General features: G+C 37.1%; 1 protein-coding gene across 1 annotated transcript in view; it reads left to right on the top strand.

Moving 5' to 3' along the window:
- ptchd4 (patched domain containing 4) overlaps positions 1–17,636 on the top strand; it is a 35,853-nt gene that overhangs the window by 3,582 nt on the left and 14,635 nt on the right. The window lies entirely within an intron of this gene.

The following is a 17,636-nucleotide window of genomic DNA, read 5'->3' as shown; positions in this document are numbered from 1 at the left end:
TCATTGGGGTCAGTGCTACTGCAACAATGGGCTTTTTCATTACAAAGGAAAAATCTGTGATATCGTGAATGCAATTGTAGGATAATTGTGAAAAATCTTTAAACGTTTGCCTCAATTCTATGATTATGATGGGAGAAATGTCAAGTTTATATGGCTATATATACAGTACCTTGGTATTGCATTTACATAACCTGGATATCTGATTTTGTGGCACACTGCTCTGGTTATAATAAATATAAATAGTAAATACCTGCGAAATTGGATAAACCTTGGAAAATGTGTTTGGGATCTAGCAGATGTCCATCAGCTTCCTGTCATTGCAGAACGTCTCATACAGAGATAAATGCTTGTCTGTCTACTCTATAGTACGCTTTAAAAAATGCTGTGTTGTTTTCAATCCATAGTTGGGTAAAATTTTGTCCAAAAAGTCCATATTTAACCCAACCATGCGTAAAAATCAACCCAGTATATTTTTTTAGAGTGTAATGCCTATAGTTAAATCTCTTCAGTCACAGAGCTAATAATAGTTGTGTAAATCCAAAGACTGATTTTTTTAAGACGTGAAAACCTGCCATTGAACTGATAATTATAGTGTGAAACATACAATGTGGTGGAATATTTTAGACTGCTTGATGATTCATTTTAAAGCATTTAAATCTGTTTTATTCTTTATGCATTTTGGGAGAATAATATAGAGTAGTCATTAATTTCCGGCAGTGTTGTGTTCAGTCTGATTGTTATTTTGTGGACCCCTGGGAACAAAATCTTGCAAGCTAAGAGAAACTTTGAAATTTAACGAACTTCGTTTCAACACATCTCGCAGGTGTGAAAAACACGTTTAGATTTTACACCCGTCTAGGTTTTATTGGATGCCCTTAGGTGAAGACTGTCACAACCCTCAACTGAGAGAAACTAATTAGCTTCGAAATCAAAACGTGTAGATCTGTTTGCTTTTGTGGAGGAAGATTCGTGAATCTCTCTAAACAAAAATATACACGGTGCAAAAGCACAATTACAACCTGCAGAGAATCACCCTATACAGCATTCCTGTTGTGCTACATAGTAAATCACAGCAATGGGTTTTTTTGCATTTATTGATTGGCTTCCGACAATTCTGCATGGATTCCCTATTTAATAACACTCTAGCATTGAAAATAAACAGACTGTATTGAAGGATTTTATGATCATGAATGTCCTTGTGGAGTGTGGATCAAAGGTAATAATGTTTGGCATTGTATAGTCACCTCTTAAGCTTCAGCTGGCCATTTATGATGTCCCAGATGATGTAAAGCCCACAGATCCTCAGTCTTAATGCAAGGGTAGCCCGGTGTGAAAGATTAATTGCTCCCTGACCACTGGATTTCGAACTCTTAGCTTGAATACCAGAGGACCTGTGATTTACTCTTCTTTGCATTTGAGTTTCACCGGAAGGACAATCTAAAATAATTGATTTTGTCCCGCCAGTAAAGATGAACGGCTACTTTACATGGCGTATCACATTGTGCAGGTGTATCCTGTGATCCAGTGTGGTTCTGTTGGGTTGGCATACTGTCGGATTTATGATTTACGTGATATTGTATCACAAACACTTGAACATGATTGGGTTAATGAGTTCTTAACATATAAGGAATAGAAAATATTATATGAAAATATATATATATATAAAAAATTGTAAAAGTATTGACATAATTTGTATTTTTGATGATTTTGATGATGGGCCGGATCCCCATCAGTGGGAGTGCTGACTTCGGCATGGATCCGGAGTCGTCTGCTGTCTGGTATAGTTTTCATGTACTGTATTTCTATTTTTGCTAAACTAAAGTTGAGGAACATTTATGCAGCTTATCGCATGTAAGCATAATTCTTAGTGATCACTTATGTTTAAAGGCAGGGTGCACGATCTCTGAAAGCTAATGTTGACATTTAAAATCACCTAAACAAACACGCCCCTACCCCAATAGAATATGGACCTTCTTTTGATAGACATGCCCCACAGATACGCAACCCAGGCAACGATATCGGTTAGTAGACACGCCCCTTACTGCTGATTGGCTCCAAGTGTGTTTTGGTACTCGGCCAGACTCCCTTTTCCAAAGCATTTCTCAAAAATTGTGCACTGTGTCATGCCTACCAAATCTCATGAGGTTTCGTGATATAGTCACGTAATTTTTTTTCATGATATTATCACGAATTTCCGCGTTGTTTCGTGATTGTATAACGAATTCCTGTTTTCGTGTGATTATCACATATTGGTTACTCAACTGCTTTTTCCTATTTTTAAACCGTTGTCGCTTCGGTTTAGGGTTAGATTTGGTGCTTGCATTAGAATGTCCCTTTATACATTGGTGTATACTATTTTTATTGATTTATTTTTTTATATGTCGCCTGGCGTTAGGGTTAGAGTTGGGTTTGGGTAGGGATGTCATTTTATGTAAATCTAACCCTAAATTGAAGTGAAAATGGTAAGAAAATAGGACCAATACATGATAATCACACGAAAACAGGAACTCGTTATACAATCACGAAAAAACACGGAAATTCGTGATAATATCACGAAAAAGAATAAAAAAATTACTATATAGCGAAATTTCGTGACACTGGGCTGGTCATGCATTTGATATAAAATATGTTTGGTTGTATATATACCATTGGTGAAAAGTGAAGCCGCCAGTGTCATGATACGGCGCTGACATCTTGGGTCTTGCGTCTGCGCAGTAGCGATTTCGGGACCAGTCCTGCACATCAGTGAGCAGGAAGTAAAGCCACGAAATCAAGATCCCGCCCTCGCAGAATGCGCATATCACACGATATCACAGCTGTCAATCATGATGTGACATCACCGTTTTAATATCATTAAATAACCAACTAAACACAAACTTATTTTAAAAACAAACATTTGAATTTACATCAGCGTGATAAAAACTACAGTAAATGACAGAAACCAGCTTCGGAAAAAAGATAATTGAAGTGTAATTAAATTTTTTAGTTGGTCTCAAGTCCCATTGAATAACATGGGGAGGCGGGGTTTATGACCTATACTGGGACCAGTCACTGGGGGGCGATCGAGACGTTTTGACTTCACTTTTCAGGGCTTGTGCGGCACGCTTGTTCAGTATAAGTTAGGAGATTATTTTTATTCAGACCCATTCACCAAGTGACCTATTTATAGATGGACATGGTTCCTGCCATGTCTTTGTAGCAGAGTGGTGAATGCTTTGTTCTTGTTGGATAAATAACAGGATGGGAAATCAATGTCAGATTACTCACTCACCTCCTGATCTCAGTGTACATAAAAGCTTTTTGGTGTTGTCACAATTTAGTTATAATTTTCATGGGTTTCCAGATCGGTGCTTATCAAAGTGCTTTTATTCTTTTACAATTACACTATGTTGACATTTTATATGATTCTCTATATTCTTTATTTGTATGTTTATTATTATTTATCTACTATATATATATATATAGCTTTATTATATGTATATTATATATTATATTATATGTATTATTTCCTATTATTGTTTACCTGTATGCTATTGTTAATTAAGGTATCTTCAAGAAGCTCTTTCCATAGAGCAACAGTTCAGCTGTTAAATGTATAAAAATGTAAACAGAAATACAGTCACAGGTTGAGCAGGAAATACTTTATGAAGCTTATACAATGATTACACAATATTTACGCAATCTATCTATTAACCAAAATACAATTCAGAACATTGTAAAATGAAAGCAGTCAAAACTAAACAAGTCTTAATGTAAAAAATATGCAAATGATCAAAACAAACCTTGAAGATAAAAATGCCCATGGGTGATTCTTGCGAAATTAGACTCATGAGGTGTCATGAAACATTTAGATAAAAAAAAGTAAATGCAATGTAAGAGTATCAAAATAAGAAGCATACAAACATCTCTTTACGTACTATTTTGCTCATGATTTCAAATGACATCATACAAACAAATTTAGTTGTTTTTCCACATTTAAGGGGAAACTTTTCATTAACGCAACGTGTCCATGACTGGATTTGAGTTTTTTGACATGGAAATATTTATAATTAAAAAATCTAAAAAATAAAAAGCTTCAATGCATGTTATACTATAAACATTTACAGTAAAGAAACATGTGGTATTTATTGATCATTGGTAAATGTAGAGACAATAATAAGGAAGATAAATGTGTCCAAGACCAATTTTTTTATCCTCCACAAAATTTTCTATCACTAACATTTAAAAGAAATTGTTACAAGGGACATAATTGACTGTGACACTCAAGATGGCAACCAGGTAAGCGGTTCTTATTTTTTCTCTCCAGATAAAAGTTGAAATTTAGTTTGTCATAGTACCCAGACAACTCATTACCGAAACATGAGTTTGTAAATGCATATATTTAATGTAATATCATGTTGCGGTAATGATAATTTTTTATAATGATAATCTAAAAAATGTAAATAATTCTATAGGAAATATTTTTTAAATCCTCTAAAAATAATGGTTATAAAGTTCAAACCTTAATCTTATATGTGCAAAAAAAAAATTGGCTTCAAGGGTTTTTAAAAAAATCTGATGCTTGATACCTTCTATATCTGGATTTCGTTAGATCACCCCCATGGAACTGCAAATATTATATAATCGTGATAGCAAGCATAAAAACAGCAGCGTTCCTCAATAATCCAGTGTATTACATCTTATTGAAGAGTACATATGAGTAAGCAAACTAAACTTACAGGTATCTCTATTTATAGGCCATAACTGTATTTTTCAGCATGGTTCAAAGTCATGAACCTGTCTCTCAGTGTGTTGTATACTTGCCAAAGATTTAGGGTTTCCAACATCTAAAACCCCCTTTACAACCCATGTGTGTTTGTCTGCTGTGAGTGTACCATAAGTGTGTGTTTATAGTATGTGTGTGTGTGCAATGGTGCAGTCTTTCCCCGCAACGTCAGTCCTATTGATCGAGCTCGATTAGGGCCACAGACTGTGGAACAGCATGTGCCCTGAAATTCAGGCCGTCTCTCTGCAATTCTCTCCACACAAGTATGATTGTGTCTGGTCACGGCTTATGCACATACCGCACGCGGGAAGCATGATCCCGTCTCAATCACCATTCCTCGAGCAAACAAGTACACAGCGGCGAGGTCTAGACCCGGCCACCTTTTGCTGTCTCCCACTGTAAAATACAGATTATGGGGTGTTAGTAGATTGAAGAGCGGCCATGTTGAATGCCATTGATTAGCCTGTGTGCCAGAAGGCAAAAGAAAGTCATGAGGAAGAGATTAGGGGTCTTACCAATGGACTACTTATCACAGATGTCTTCAAGCGTCATACGTTACATGCCATTAGGCCTGTGGCTGGATAATTTGCCATTGTCAGGAGAAAAAATCAGGATGAGATGGTTCAAAGCGGTGTGTTGGACATCCTAAGTCGGAAAGGAGTTTAATTTGCATATCGTATACTTTGTTCAAGCATGACCAACATGAGATTAAGGCAATGAATGAATAGAAAATAGCTGCAGTCTTTGTGCATTAAATTGGTGCCTGGTGGTTTTTATTTCTTCAGATCTATGATCTATGTTTCACAGGTTTTCCTAATTGAAACTTATGCAAGATTGGCTATTGTGAACGAATTGTGTGTTAGTTTCAAATAAAAGAATTGAAGAGAAATCTGTAAATTGAGAATATTTTATTCTTATATAATAAAACACAAAAAGGAATAGTGTTTAGTGTGGATATACATTTGTTAGGAGAAATAGATTTTGCAATGAAGACCTTGAACTCAGTGACATACTGACAGTGGGATGTTTTACAATAACATGTGATGGATGGTATGGTATATTTTCCCATGAGCTTTTGTGACTGAAGCCACAACACATAGAAAATGAGTGACAGCAAAGGTCAGGAGCTATTCACCCACTTCCACTACAGGAACTAAGAGTAAACCCTTTCCATTTAAGACTGAAATATTATTCAAGGTCATTGATATTTCGTAAGATATTGAGTTGAATTCAACAGTGATTACATTATTTGCTTTAGCTCATCATTTTTATGATATCAAAGTAGCTGATAAAAAAACAGTTCAATTGTCCTTCAAGTAGGTTTGAGGTCAGGACTTCTTTATAATCCAAAGCGGTGTTTGCATATTTAATAATGTGGCTTGTGGCACCATTTTGTTCAGCCCAAATTAGACATTTCAGCACAAAGGAAGGCCATGAGGATTACTATCTTCAAAGTGTTCATATGAGGAAGATACCAAGTCCAAATGCTTTTATTATTATTGTGTTTTTACCTTTGTCTATTTTTAAATGTGTCATTTATGTTGGACACACTTGAAACTCCTGTAAATGAGAATTCTGGACGTTCAAACATTTATTCGGTCTTTTTATAGGCGTTTTGATAAAGCTCTGTTCCTAAATCTAGTGAGATCCCTTTAAGGGGATTCCCTTATTTGTATCTGTTTTTCAAGACAGAAACCTAGAACCTAAAAATGTCTGATTAGAAAAATACACAGAACGGATTTTGGCCACACAAATAGCACTCTGCATGAGAGACTCATAGGGTGCCGCAGGGATGACGTATTTTTGTAGGCAAAACCCGTAATCGAGTTAGCATTTTAGCACTTTCAGTTCCATTATCCCGAAGTCAGTGGGATTTTTGAGGGTTCAAATATGTTCACGTTTTATTCTATTACATAAAGCACACCAGTAAAACCCCCACTTGTGACCTTTTGAAGTTTTCAAGTGTCTTTAAAAGAGTAGTTCTTGCTAGCAAGTTGCTACATGGGACTACTACAGACTTTGTCGGGACATTAACCATCATCACGCATAAAGAGCTTAAAAATAACACAATTTCCAGCAAAGGTTCATCCACAGAGAATTTCCTTATCAGGGAACATGTTTTTCAGGCAACAAGCTTGTTGGTGTTGACATTGATGTCGAGAGACCGTGGTAGTTCGCCTAATGCTGCGTTTACACTAGCCACTGTAGAGGCGTGAAGCGCAAGTGATTTCAATGTTAAGTCAATTTGAAGACGCGTTGACGCGCGTCTGGAGGTCTCACGGCGCAGATGTGGCATTTGGTGCAGCGCGGAAGACGCGATTCCGCCTCATTCGCGCGTCTAGTTTGCACGAATGGCGCTTTTTGTGTGCATTTTGCGTTTGACGCGGATTGCCGGCTGACGCCTGAGTTGAAAACTTTTAACTTTGGCGGAATTTCGCGAAGTGTTAACCAATCAGGAGCCTGCTTGCTGCTGTGGTGGCAGCCCCGCCCGGAGTCACTCATTCAACATGAAGGAAAGCTTGATATTGTCCTTAAGCAGTCACCCGGAGCTATACGAAGTTCTTATTTCTATAGAGACAGGAATAAAAAGGACCTCGCTTGGAAGAGTGTCAGTGAGGACATTGGGCAACCTGGTAAGTTGTAATACAAAGTTCGCTTTTGAGTCACGTGACGTTTATCGATCCACGCCGTTTATTTTCCCCCTATAGTAAGGTTACCAAATACAAACTCTCACGATAAATGCACAGTCATCAACATCAGTCATCTTGCAAACAGACAACCGCATAGCACTTGCCCCTCCCACAAGAAGCGGATTTTGCCTTTGACGCACGCATTCAAACTGTTCAAGGGGCAAACTAGGAGCGGTAGACGCGATTTTGACGTCTGAAACGCGGTTGGTGTAAATGCAGCATAAGGTTAGCTTTTTTGCCTAAGGTTAGCTTTTTATTTCCAGTAGACACATTTAGACTTCAAAACTCATAAAAGTTGTGTTCATCTGTGAAGATTATCTTGTTGGCCATACGTGCCATTTTCGCCGGAAGCGTCCTGGCCAGGATTCCGTGTGCGTTTTCCGGAAGTCGCATTGGTCGACCGCATACGTCATCGAGGTTTAATATTTCAGGTTCTATTGGAAAAAAGCAACCGTTGCATTTCAAGCTAAGAATGAAACTACAATGATTGTATGTCATAAGACAAATAAATCTTAATTTTATAATCTATTTAACTGAAATGTGAGAACCTTGATGACGCATGGGGTCGACCAAAACGACTTCTGGAGGACGCACCTGAAATCCTGGCCAGAACGTGTTCGGCGAAAATGGCACGTACGGACATCCTAGTCAAAACATGTAAATGTGATAAACTTTGGTTAAACACAGAGCTTATTTTTTGCAATAATCCAAAAGGAAAATGGGCTTTTTGGCGAGGGCACCAGGGTCCGGGTTGGCCTACAAAATATGTCATCTCTGTGGCACTCTATTGATTTAATTTAGAATTTCACATTGCTATGCATTCTGCTAGCATGTTGCTAAGCTAACACCACAATACTCTAAGCATACAAATACAGTACATATCACATACAAAATGTGAGTAATATTATCATTTATTCTTCTAATTTTAAAATGTTAATCTTGTATCGTATCTGCAATACATACATTTTCTTTAAGCAATTGATTGAAATAAATTACTTTTTATTTTAAAATAATTAATTTAGTTATGATCAGGGCCAGAATTTTTTCCAAATTGGTTCGTTCCGAACAGAAACAGTATTTTAACTTTTCTGGTTTTCGTTTCGTGAACTGGTTCAAAGCCTTGGTTATGATCAACTTTTTTCTTGCTTCATCACCACCTTTTTATTCACTGTACTTGTCACAGTGCATTCTGGGATAAAAAAAATTGTAGCAAGGATACATTCAGTGCTGAACAACCTTTGCATCTGCAGTGCATCCATGATTCCTTAAAGGGATAGTTCACAAATAAAAATTCTGTCATCATTTACTCACCCTCATGTTGTTTTAAACCTGTATGAGTTTTTTTATTTTAATGAACAAAAAATAAGATATTTTTTGATAAATGATGATAAGCACACAGCTGATTGTAACCATTGACTTCCATAGTAGGAAAAACAAATATTATGGAATTATTGTGAGAAATGATATGGAAAATATTTTGATAAATGATGGTAAGCACACAGTTGACGGTAACCACTGAATTCTATCGTATTTGTTTTCCTACTTTGAAAGTCGGTGGTTAAAATCAACTGTGTGCTTAACATCATTTATCAAAATATCAGAAAAAATTAATTCACACAGGTTTAGGACAACATGAGTTAGAGAAATTGATGACAGAATAAAGCAATAAACCCCAAGAAGCAGTGGGTTACCAGTGCATTTTATAACAGCTAAGGGGCGTTGTTAGGCACGACGCGAAGCGGAGTGCCTACTGTAAACCCCCTTAGCTGTTATAAAATGCACTGGTAACCCAACGCTTCGAGGGGTTTATTGCGTTTATAAAACGGTTACTTCATATGCATAACGTTAGCGGGGTTTTATAAAATAAAACACAAATAAGTTGTAATTTTATTAGTATAAATATTACTCTTCCGCCAAACAAAGTAGTTCCTCAGAATCAAGTGTGGCTGCAACAAAGCGCAGTTCCCAACCAACACAGACGCAGCAAAGACACAATGAAAATATGATCAAAGACTTTGGTGTTTATTTTATAAATCAACATTCATCTAATTTATACATTAACATTTATATAGTGCAACTGTTGAAGTGATGATCAAATATGCTTGGAAGCATTCTTAACTTTTTCCCCGTCAGCGTTTTTTTAAGTTGCCACCCAGTTTTAGTTGAAAAATTATCTTCTTTAAATAAACATAATAAAATAAAATATCAAATGAAAGAACAGTCCATCCGCTTTCCAACAACATCAAAAAACGTTTCATCCTACCTTCATTTGTTGTCTTATCAGTTATCACCTCTCAAATTTTCAGCTAAATGCGGAGATAATTCCATTTTTGTGAAGAACTTTGTAAGAGATCAGATTCAGAGCCTGATCAAAACACACGTCACGCTAAATCCACCACAACGCTGTTGTGTCGAGTGAATGCCTCAGTTTTTAAGTTGGGTAAGATTGCCATCTTGTGGATAATAGCGGAAATATCAATAAGACAAAAAAAACCTCAGAGAACGTTTTCTCTTTATTGACGAAATGTTTTATTTATTGACATTTATCTGTATATCGCCATAATTGTGCAAAGGTAGAAAAATAAAAAAATGATTAAAGACTGTGGTGTTTATTTTCATAAATCAGTACGCAGCAACAGTGGCGCAATGATACTTGTGATGCGGTCTGAACCGTGGGTTTACCGGGGTATTTTATCACGGCTTAGAACGCGTTTCAACCAATCAGAATGAAGAACCAGAACGAGCCGTTTTATAATTTTTATTTTTGGGTGAACTATCCCTTTAAAATACTTCATTTGTAGGCAACAAGTGTTGAAACATATATGCAGACAGTACAATAAATATAATATTGTGGCTCACCTGATAGAGCATTGCATTGCGAATATTGCATATACGATCCCAAATATATTCCTTGTAATTCACTGCAAGTCACTTTCGAAAATGTAAATGTAAAAGTTTTCCTATAACATTATACATGTAAACACCACTGACAGGATTCAAAACTGTAATTCTTAAAAAATCAATTCTTGAGAAGAAAAAAATCAAACCTCTGCATACTTCAGGATTGTTCATCGCATCCACAGCAGGTTTGTTAAGATCTACTCTAATGAAATTACATGCGAGCATCTCGAGCCCTTTACTCAGGCGAGATTTACACACATGCTTTTTCATTTAGAGCTGCAGATACAGCAGATGTGGTGCCACAAAAAAAGAAACAAGCTTTCAATACGATAATTCTCACTATGACAGAAGTGTCAAACCGTTCACTACATCTCCGACCGCAATCGTTTACCCGCACCGAACACCTTGCGTTTCTACACAGAAACTGTTGTGTTGTGCACATCGCACAGCTAATCCTGTCCTGAGGAATTAACAAGGCCGTGCTGTGATGTGTGCATGTTAAGATAACAACATGTTCCCTGTCAACGGAGATGCTATTTTTGGGCACTTTTGTAATGCAGCAACATATTTTCGTTTTGAATGAGTAGCAATGCCCCAGTTTATGCTGATGAAATGTCATGCAACTCATTGAGGGCTTAGGTTAAAGACAATTTCTAAAATATGTTTTCTGTCTTTAGGAAAAATAACTAGAAGTACATTGAAGCAGAATACAGTACATTAAAACAAGCTATATTTGTTGACATTTAGAGTAATGTGCATTTCAGCTAAAGCAAAGAATCTGACCTTTTATACAAAGGAGTTTATATATCTATACCGTCAATTTGTTTATTTGATTTGTGACCGTTAGTGAAGGTCATTTCAACAAAAAAAAACAATTCTTTTTTTTCAAAAACTCCTTAAACCTAGTATGTTTCTCCTAAAATTGCCCAACATGTATTTTTGCATTAATTTACCTTTTTTGCTTTTATCGGGTATCCTTGGTTTCTGCTTTTGCAGCCATACTATAAAAAAACAATACGTGTGTTTGACTTTATGTGGCATTGCAAAGGCTGATCAGCATGTGACATCTACAACAGTACTTTTGCGCCCTTGCTTGTTGGTTATAGCGGTTATAAAACTTTATTTCATTATGTCATCCATGAACATGATTTGTGAGTCTTTTCATATTGATTCCTATTGACAGTGACTACAACTGCAATCGGACCACGCTCTTTCAATTTGCCATCAAACACCACTAGACATATTGTCTCTTTAAAACAAATCACTGCTGTCAAAAATATAACATAATCTGCCTGGCCCGCACTTTGTTTTATATTCGTTCGTTTTTTTATTTAAACGTTCAAAGGTCCCATTCTTTCTGTGTTTTTGAAACATTGTGTTTACAGTGCCCAATATAACATGTGTTCATGTTTCACATGTAAAAAAACACAGTATTTTACACACAATTTACTCATCTCTATACCGCTGTTTTCACTGTCCTAAAAACGGGCTGTCTTTCTTGTTCTATGAAGTCCCTCCTTCAGAAATATGTATCGAGCTCTGATTGTGTAGTTCGTTTAGTGTGTTGTGATTCGATAGCAGCTTAGCTTGCCGTTAGTTTAGCTGGTGACTGACGTAATCCTGTGGGTGGAGTTTGGTGAAAAAACTGTTTTACTGATGTCATTAAAGCAGGAAGTAGTGGGCTGTAGTCCAAACCGGCCGTTCACTGTAGGCTTTGAAAGGACAATTCTGTTAAAGAAAATATATCGCCTGGCAGTGAACTTTGAGCTTTATCATTTTACAGGTATTATTTATGCTATTATAGCAACATTACACACTAATAGGGTTTAAAAAATGGGATCAGAAAGAACGTGACCTTTAAGGTGCCTTTCACATGTCATGTCTAACATAACGTGTTAAAGACAAGTCAAGGCGTTTCTTACTTTCCCAAGCACTGAGGAGATTGCGCTCCCGTGGCATCTTACGTTGCTCTGCAACCATGAGCCGCCCTTTCCGTGATGGTGAGGATAACACAATGATCGGATTTAAAAATTGCTCATCTGCACCTTGCGTCAATCATATCATTGTCACCATGCGATCCGTTAATCTGGTTGGGGCTTTGGAGTGTTCATCCAGAGAAGATCTGTTACTTTGTCGTGTTACTCAGCTGTTATTTAAAGAAGAGCTGTGGCGGGGTTCATGTTAAGTCAAAGTTTCTAATGGAGACACCTAATAGGGAGGCAGAGCGGTAGATGTAATAAAACACATATTAAACTACGGAGGAGAAAAGGAGTCATCAGGTGCCCAGGTTAGGAAAAATGGAAATGTTTTATATATTTTTTCTGTCCAACATTGACTACCCATTCAAAAGTTTTAGGATCACTTTTTACTTGTTATTAATATTTTTCTACATATTACTATAGCAAATTCATTAAAACCATCGAATATCAGAGATGGAACATAATCAATACTGTGTCTGAAAAAAATCAAACATAAATCAAAATGGAAACACTTACTGGTAGAAAAAAATTAATGTATTCATAAATGAATGTTCATAAATGTATTCAAGAATTGAATTTGTTGGTGTACTGAAGTCGCCATGAAACGAAAGTAGTGATTGCCTTATTTTCCACGTAGTGACGTATATCCGAGTGAATCCGGATTCTGAAATGGAATAAGGCAAGGCTGCCTTTGAATTTGTCCATCGAACGGATCACTTGAAGTTGGGTCGTGTTGTTAATTGCTAATCGCAGCGATCTTCTCCCGGACCCCTCCCACCTGCCATAACATATGACCGGAAGTAAAGAGAGATCAGGTGTGTTCGACTTCACCTGACTGTGTCATATGGCTTTAACGTAACGCGAGAGCGATTCAAGATCAGCCGCCTGACCCCCCAGTCACATTAGCTACAAGAGACAGAGACAGAGCGACAGGCTACCATTCATTTTCAATGCGAGTGGCCGTTTGCCAGCGACAAGCGACGAGCTCGCAGCTGGGCGAGCAAGGCGGGGCCAAAATAGACAAGCAGGCTATTTTATGCAAATGCTGAGCGATGCGACAAAGCGACTTCCAATCGGAGTGAAGAAGCAGCGTGACGTAGGTCTGTGGTCGAGAAAATAATTCAAGATGGCGGAAAATGCGTATTTATGTATATATATATGATAAGTTTGGCATTTTATCTCATATATTTTGTTACTTTTATCGAGAAATAAATACTTTTAAATCCAAAAACACCGTTCTTGTAACTTAACAATATCTCTAAAGTGATTTTTGATACTGCTTTTAGAAACTAGCCAAGGAAGGCCCATCAAGCGAGTGCGTGTCGCTCGATGTCGCTCACTTTTGTAGCTAATGTGACTGTAGGGTGAGTCAGCCAGCGCAGTTCGACAAGAGGAGCTGCACAGGCTAACATGACGACACAGCTGTTCATGATTGGTCGGATTCACCACATGACAACAATCACGTGTATTTCACGTTTATTTTCACGCCCTCAGTTCCACGAATGCTCACAAATCTGCATTTTTATAACTGTTAAAGCTCTTTTCATGTAGTTGCGATGTTATATTGTGTCATGTTCATCAAAATAAAATGGATAAAAAACGTAGACCCCACTACATTGGTATTTAAATAATATATGCTTATGTTGAACATTATTCTTGTAAAAACAGATGCTGAAGCCTCTTCAGTTCCACTCATGCGCATACACGGACATTCAAAACAGTATAATTCACTTTTTATTTTGTTTACATCTTACAATCATGTTTACTGCGATAAAGCAAGCAAACGCCACGTGATCAGCCATGCCTGACGTAAATGCAGCAAACTACGAAAACCACAGTGTGTCTGACTTCACATCTCCGTTTTCAGCTCCTCCCCACCTACACGCGGCTAATCTCGCCAGTCGGTAACATCCAGCCGCAGCCGATGTCGAAAACACCTATCGTTTTAGGAGGGGAGGAGGTTTGTATTTTTGATTAAAGATTATGAGATCATCTTTTTTTTTTAAATAATGAAGCTCACAGATAAGTAATTCGTAAAAAAATACCTTAATATTACAAAACAAATTACAGTTTTTCATTTTATTTTCATGGCGACTTTAAGGTAAGGTTAAGAAAATATTTACTTAAAACAATGTATATTAAACAGATTATATATTTTTAGTATTATTATACGTTCAAAAATGGAATTTAAACCAGGTGTCTCCAACCTTTTTTTGAGCAGTGGCTACCACAATGGATAAAACAATCTGAATGGCTACTTTTTTATTATAGTCTACTCAAAACTTTTTTTACTTGTTGATTTTATTTTATTTTATTTTACTTGTTGATATGTTTTATCATTGTTCGTAATGTTAACATGCATAAAAGAAACCAAGCTAATATAAAAAATGTAATAAATAAATATTAAAATTGAAGCAATTAATAGAATGTGCCTTTGGCGGGCAACTCACAGACTCTGCAGGCACCATGTTGGAGACCACTGATGTAAACAGTACATTTACAGAAATATTGTTCTTTTTTTAACGTTCAAATAGCTATGCGGCCCTCCCAGGCCAGTTTGAGAACCCTGCTTTAAGAGAAAAGCAAATCATACTATTGGTTAAATACATTAAAATTATGAAGCTGTAAAATTTAAGTAGATTGTAAAGGTAAATTATTATATGGGTAAATTTAATGAGAAATGTTTGAGCTCAAATTGAAATCTTCAATAATCCTTGCCAAATCTGACCTCAGTTTGTGACATTGTTAAATCTCTTCTGAAACTCTAATGAAGACATTTGCGAGATTTCTGAATCTTTATCTCAAGAGAAATGTCTGAGACGAAGGGCAAATTTCAATTTGCTCTCCATTTAATTTCACTGATGTCTTGGAGAAGTGGAACCCAGATCTTTACTGTGTGCTCAGACTACATTGATTGTACACTCAACTTAAGGATTATTAGGAACACCTGTTCAATTTCTCATTAATGCAATTATGTAATCAACCAATCGCATGGCAGTTGCTTCAATGCATTTAGGGGTGTGGTCCTGGTCAAGACAATCTCCTGAACTCCAAAATGAATGTCAGAATAGGAAAGAAAGATGATTTAAGCAGTTTTGAGCGTAGCATGGTTGTTGGTGCCAGACCGTCCGGTCTGAGTATTTAACAATCTGCTCAGTTACTGGGATTTTCACGCACAACCATTTCTAGAGTTTCTAGAAGTTCTGTGGCCGAAAATGCCTTGTTGATGCTAGAGGTCAGAGGAGAATGGGCCGACTGATTCAAGCTGATAGAAGAGCAACTTTGACTGAAATAACCACTCCTTACAACCGAGGTATGCAGCAAAGCATTTGTGAAGCCACAACACGCACAACCTTGAGGTGGATGGGCTACAACCGCAGAAGACCCACCAAGGTACCACTCATCTCCACTACAAATAGGAAAAAGAGGCTACAATTTGCACAAGCTCACCTAAATTAGACAGTTGAAGACTGGAGAAATGTTGCCTGGTCTGATGAGTCTCGATATCTGTTGAGACATTCAGATGGTAGAGTCAGAATTTGGCATAAACAGAATGAGAACATGGATCCATCATGCCTTATTACCACTGTGCAGGCTGCTGGTGGTGGTGTAATGGTGTGGGGGATGTTTCCTTGGCACACTTTAGGCCCCTTATTGCCAAATGGGCATCAATTAAATGCCACGGCCTACCTGAGCATTGTTTCTGACCATGTCCATCCTTTTATGACCACCATGTACCCATCCTCTGATGGCTACTTCCAGCAGGATAATGCACCATGTCACAAAGCTTAAATCATTTCAAATTGGTTTCTTGAACATGACAATGAGATCACTGTACTAAAATGGCCCCCACAGTCACCAGATCTCGACCCAATAAAGCATCTTTGGGATGTGGTGGAATGGGGGCTTCGTGTCCTGGATGTGCATCCCACAAATCTCCATGAACTGCAAGATGCTATCTTATCAATATGTGCCAACATTTCTAAAGAATGCTTTCGGCACCTTGTTGAATCAATGGCACGTAGAATTAAGGCAGTTCTGAAGGCGAAAGGGGGTCAAACACAGTATTAGTATGGTGTTCCTAATAATCCTTTATGTGAGTGTATATGTACATGTTTTATAGCAAAAATTAATTGAGTATAGAAAACTGTTTAATATTTTTTTAGTGTTCTGTCTCAATTGAACATGTTTTATGAATGGTGCAATGGGTCCTCAGGATGTTTTGCCACAGGTGATTGATGTGTTTGCAGCTGCACTCTGTTGAAGTTTTAAAGCAGTAATTGTATTCACTGCAGTGAGAGAGGTGATGCTGCTCTCTATATTGAACGCACAGTGTAGCTTCCCTTCGGTCTGTGCCGGAGTCCTGTGACAAACTGCCCTCTAAAGCTATGTGGAATGTTGTACCTGTCCACCAGCACCCAGAGACATGAAGTACAGTCTTTTATTTCTGGCTTTAGCGCTTGTGAGACCTGCAGGGAACATTGCTCTATAAATTCCCTGGGTGTTCCTTCAAATAAGCATGGAGATAAGGCTCTCGATCTTCTTGGTGGTGTAATATATTCTGATAATGTTGATGCACATGTACACTGGATGATTGTAAACCTTTCTTCTGTATGGTTGTGCACAATTTTGAATTGGCTCCCTTTTGATTCATGAATTTAAATTGAATTGCCTCATAGGAGGTTGGGATTGGAATGACAGGGAGACAAAATTTACTGAATTGTCTTTTCTTTTAACAAATAAGACAAATAATTTTTGTTATGTTTAGTATTGTTAAACCATTACAGCAGGCAACAAAATAGATTACAATTTTGCCATACAATACAAAAAAATGTCATAAAAGAATGTTATGTACAATTATTAGCAAGTGTACTTATAATAAACATGCATTTTAGAGAAGTTATACTTTTATGTTGTTTAGCTTTTAATGTTGATCTGCTTAGTTTGGAGCAGATCCAAACAATTGATAATAATGAAATGAAATACAAATTGTAAGACATTTGTACACTTTTAAAATAAAAGGTACAAGAAGATAAAAAAGTTGTCACTGGGGTGGTACCTTTTCAAAAATTACACTTTTGTACATAAAAGGTGCATATTGAAATTTAAAGTAAAATGATGTATTTGCCAATGAATTGTAGTCTATACTTGGAATATGACCTCTGCATTTAAAGGGACACTTCACTCCACCAAACATTTGATTTTTACAGTTTTGGAATCCATTCACCTGATCTCCGGGTCTGGCGGTACCACTTTTAGCATAGCTTAGCATAATCCATTGAATCTGATTAGACCATTAGC

This window comes from Misgurnus anguillicaudatus, chromosome 18 (assembly GCF_027580225.2).
Source record: "Misgurnus anguillicaudatus chromosome 18, ASM2758022v2, whole genome shotgun sequence".
NCBI classification, from domain to species: domain Eukaryota; kingdom Metazoa; phylum Chordata; class Actinopteri; order Cypriniformes; family Cobitidae; genus Misgurnus; species Misgurnus anguillicaudatus.
This window is presented reverse-complemented; position numbering and strand designations above follow the sequence as displayed.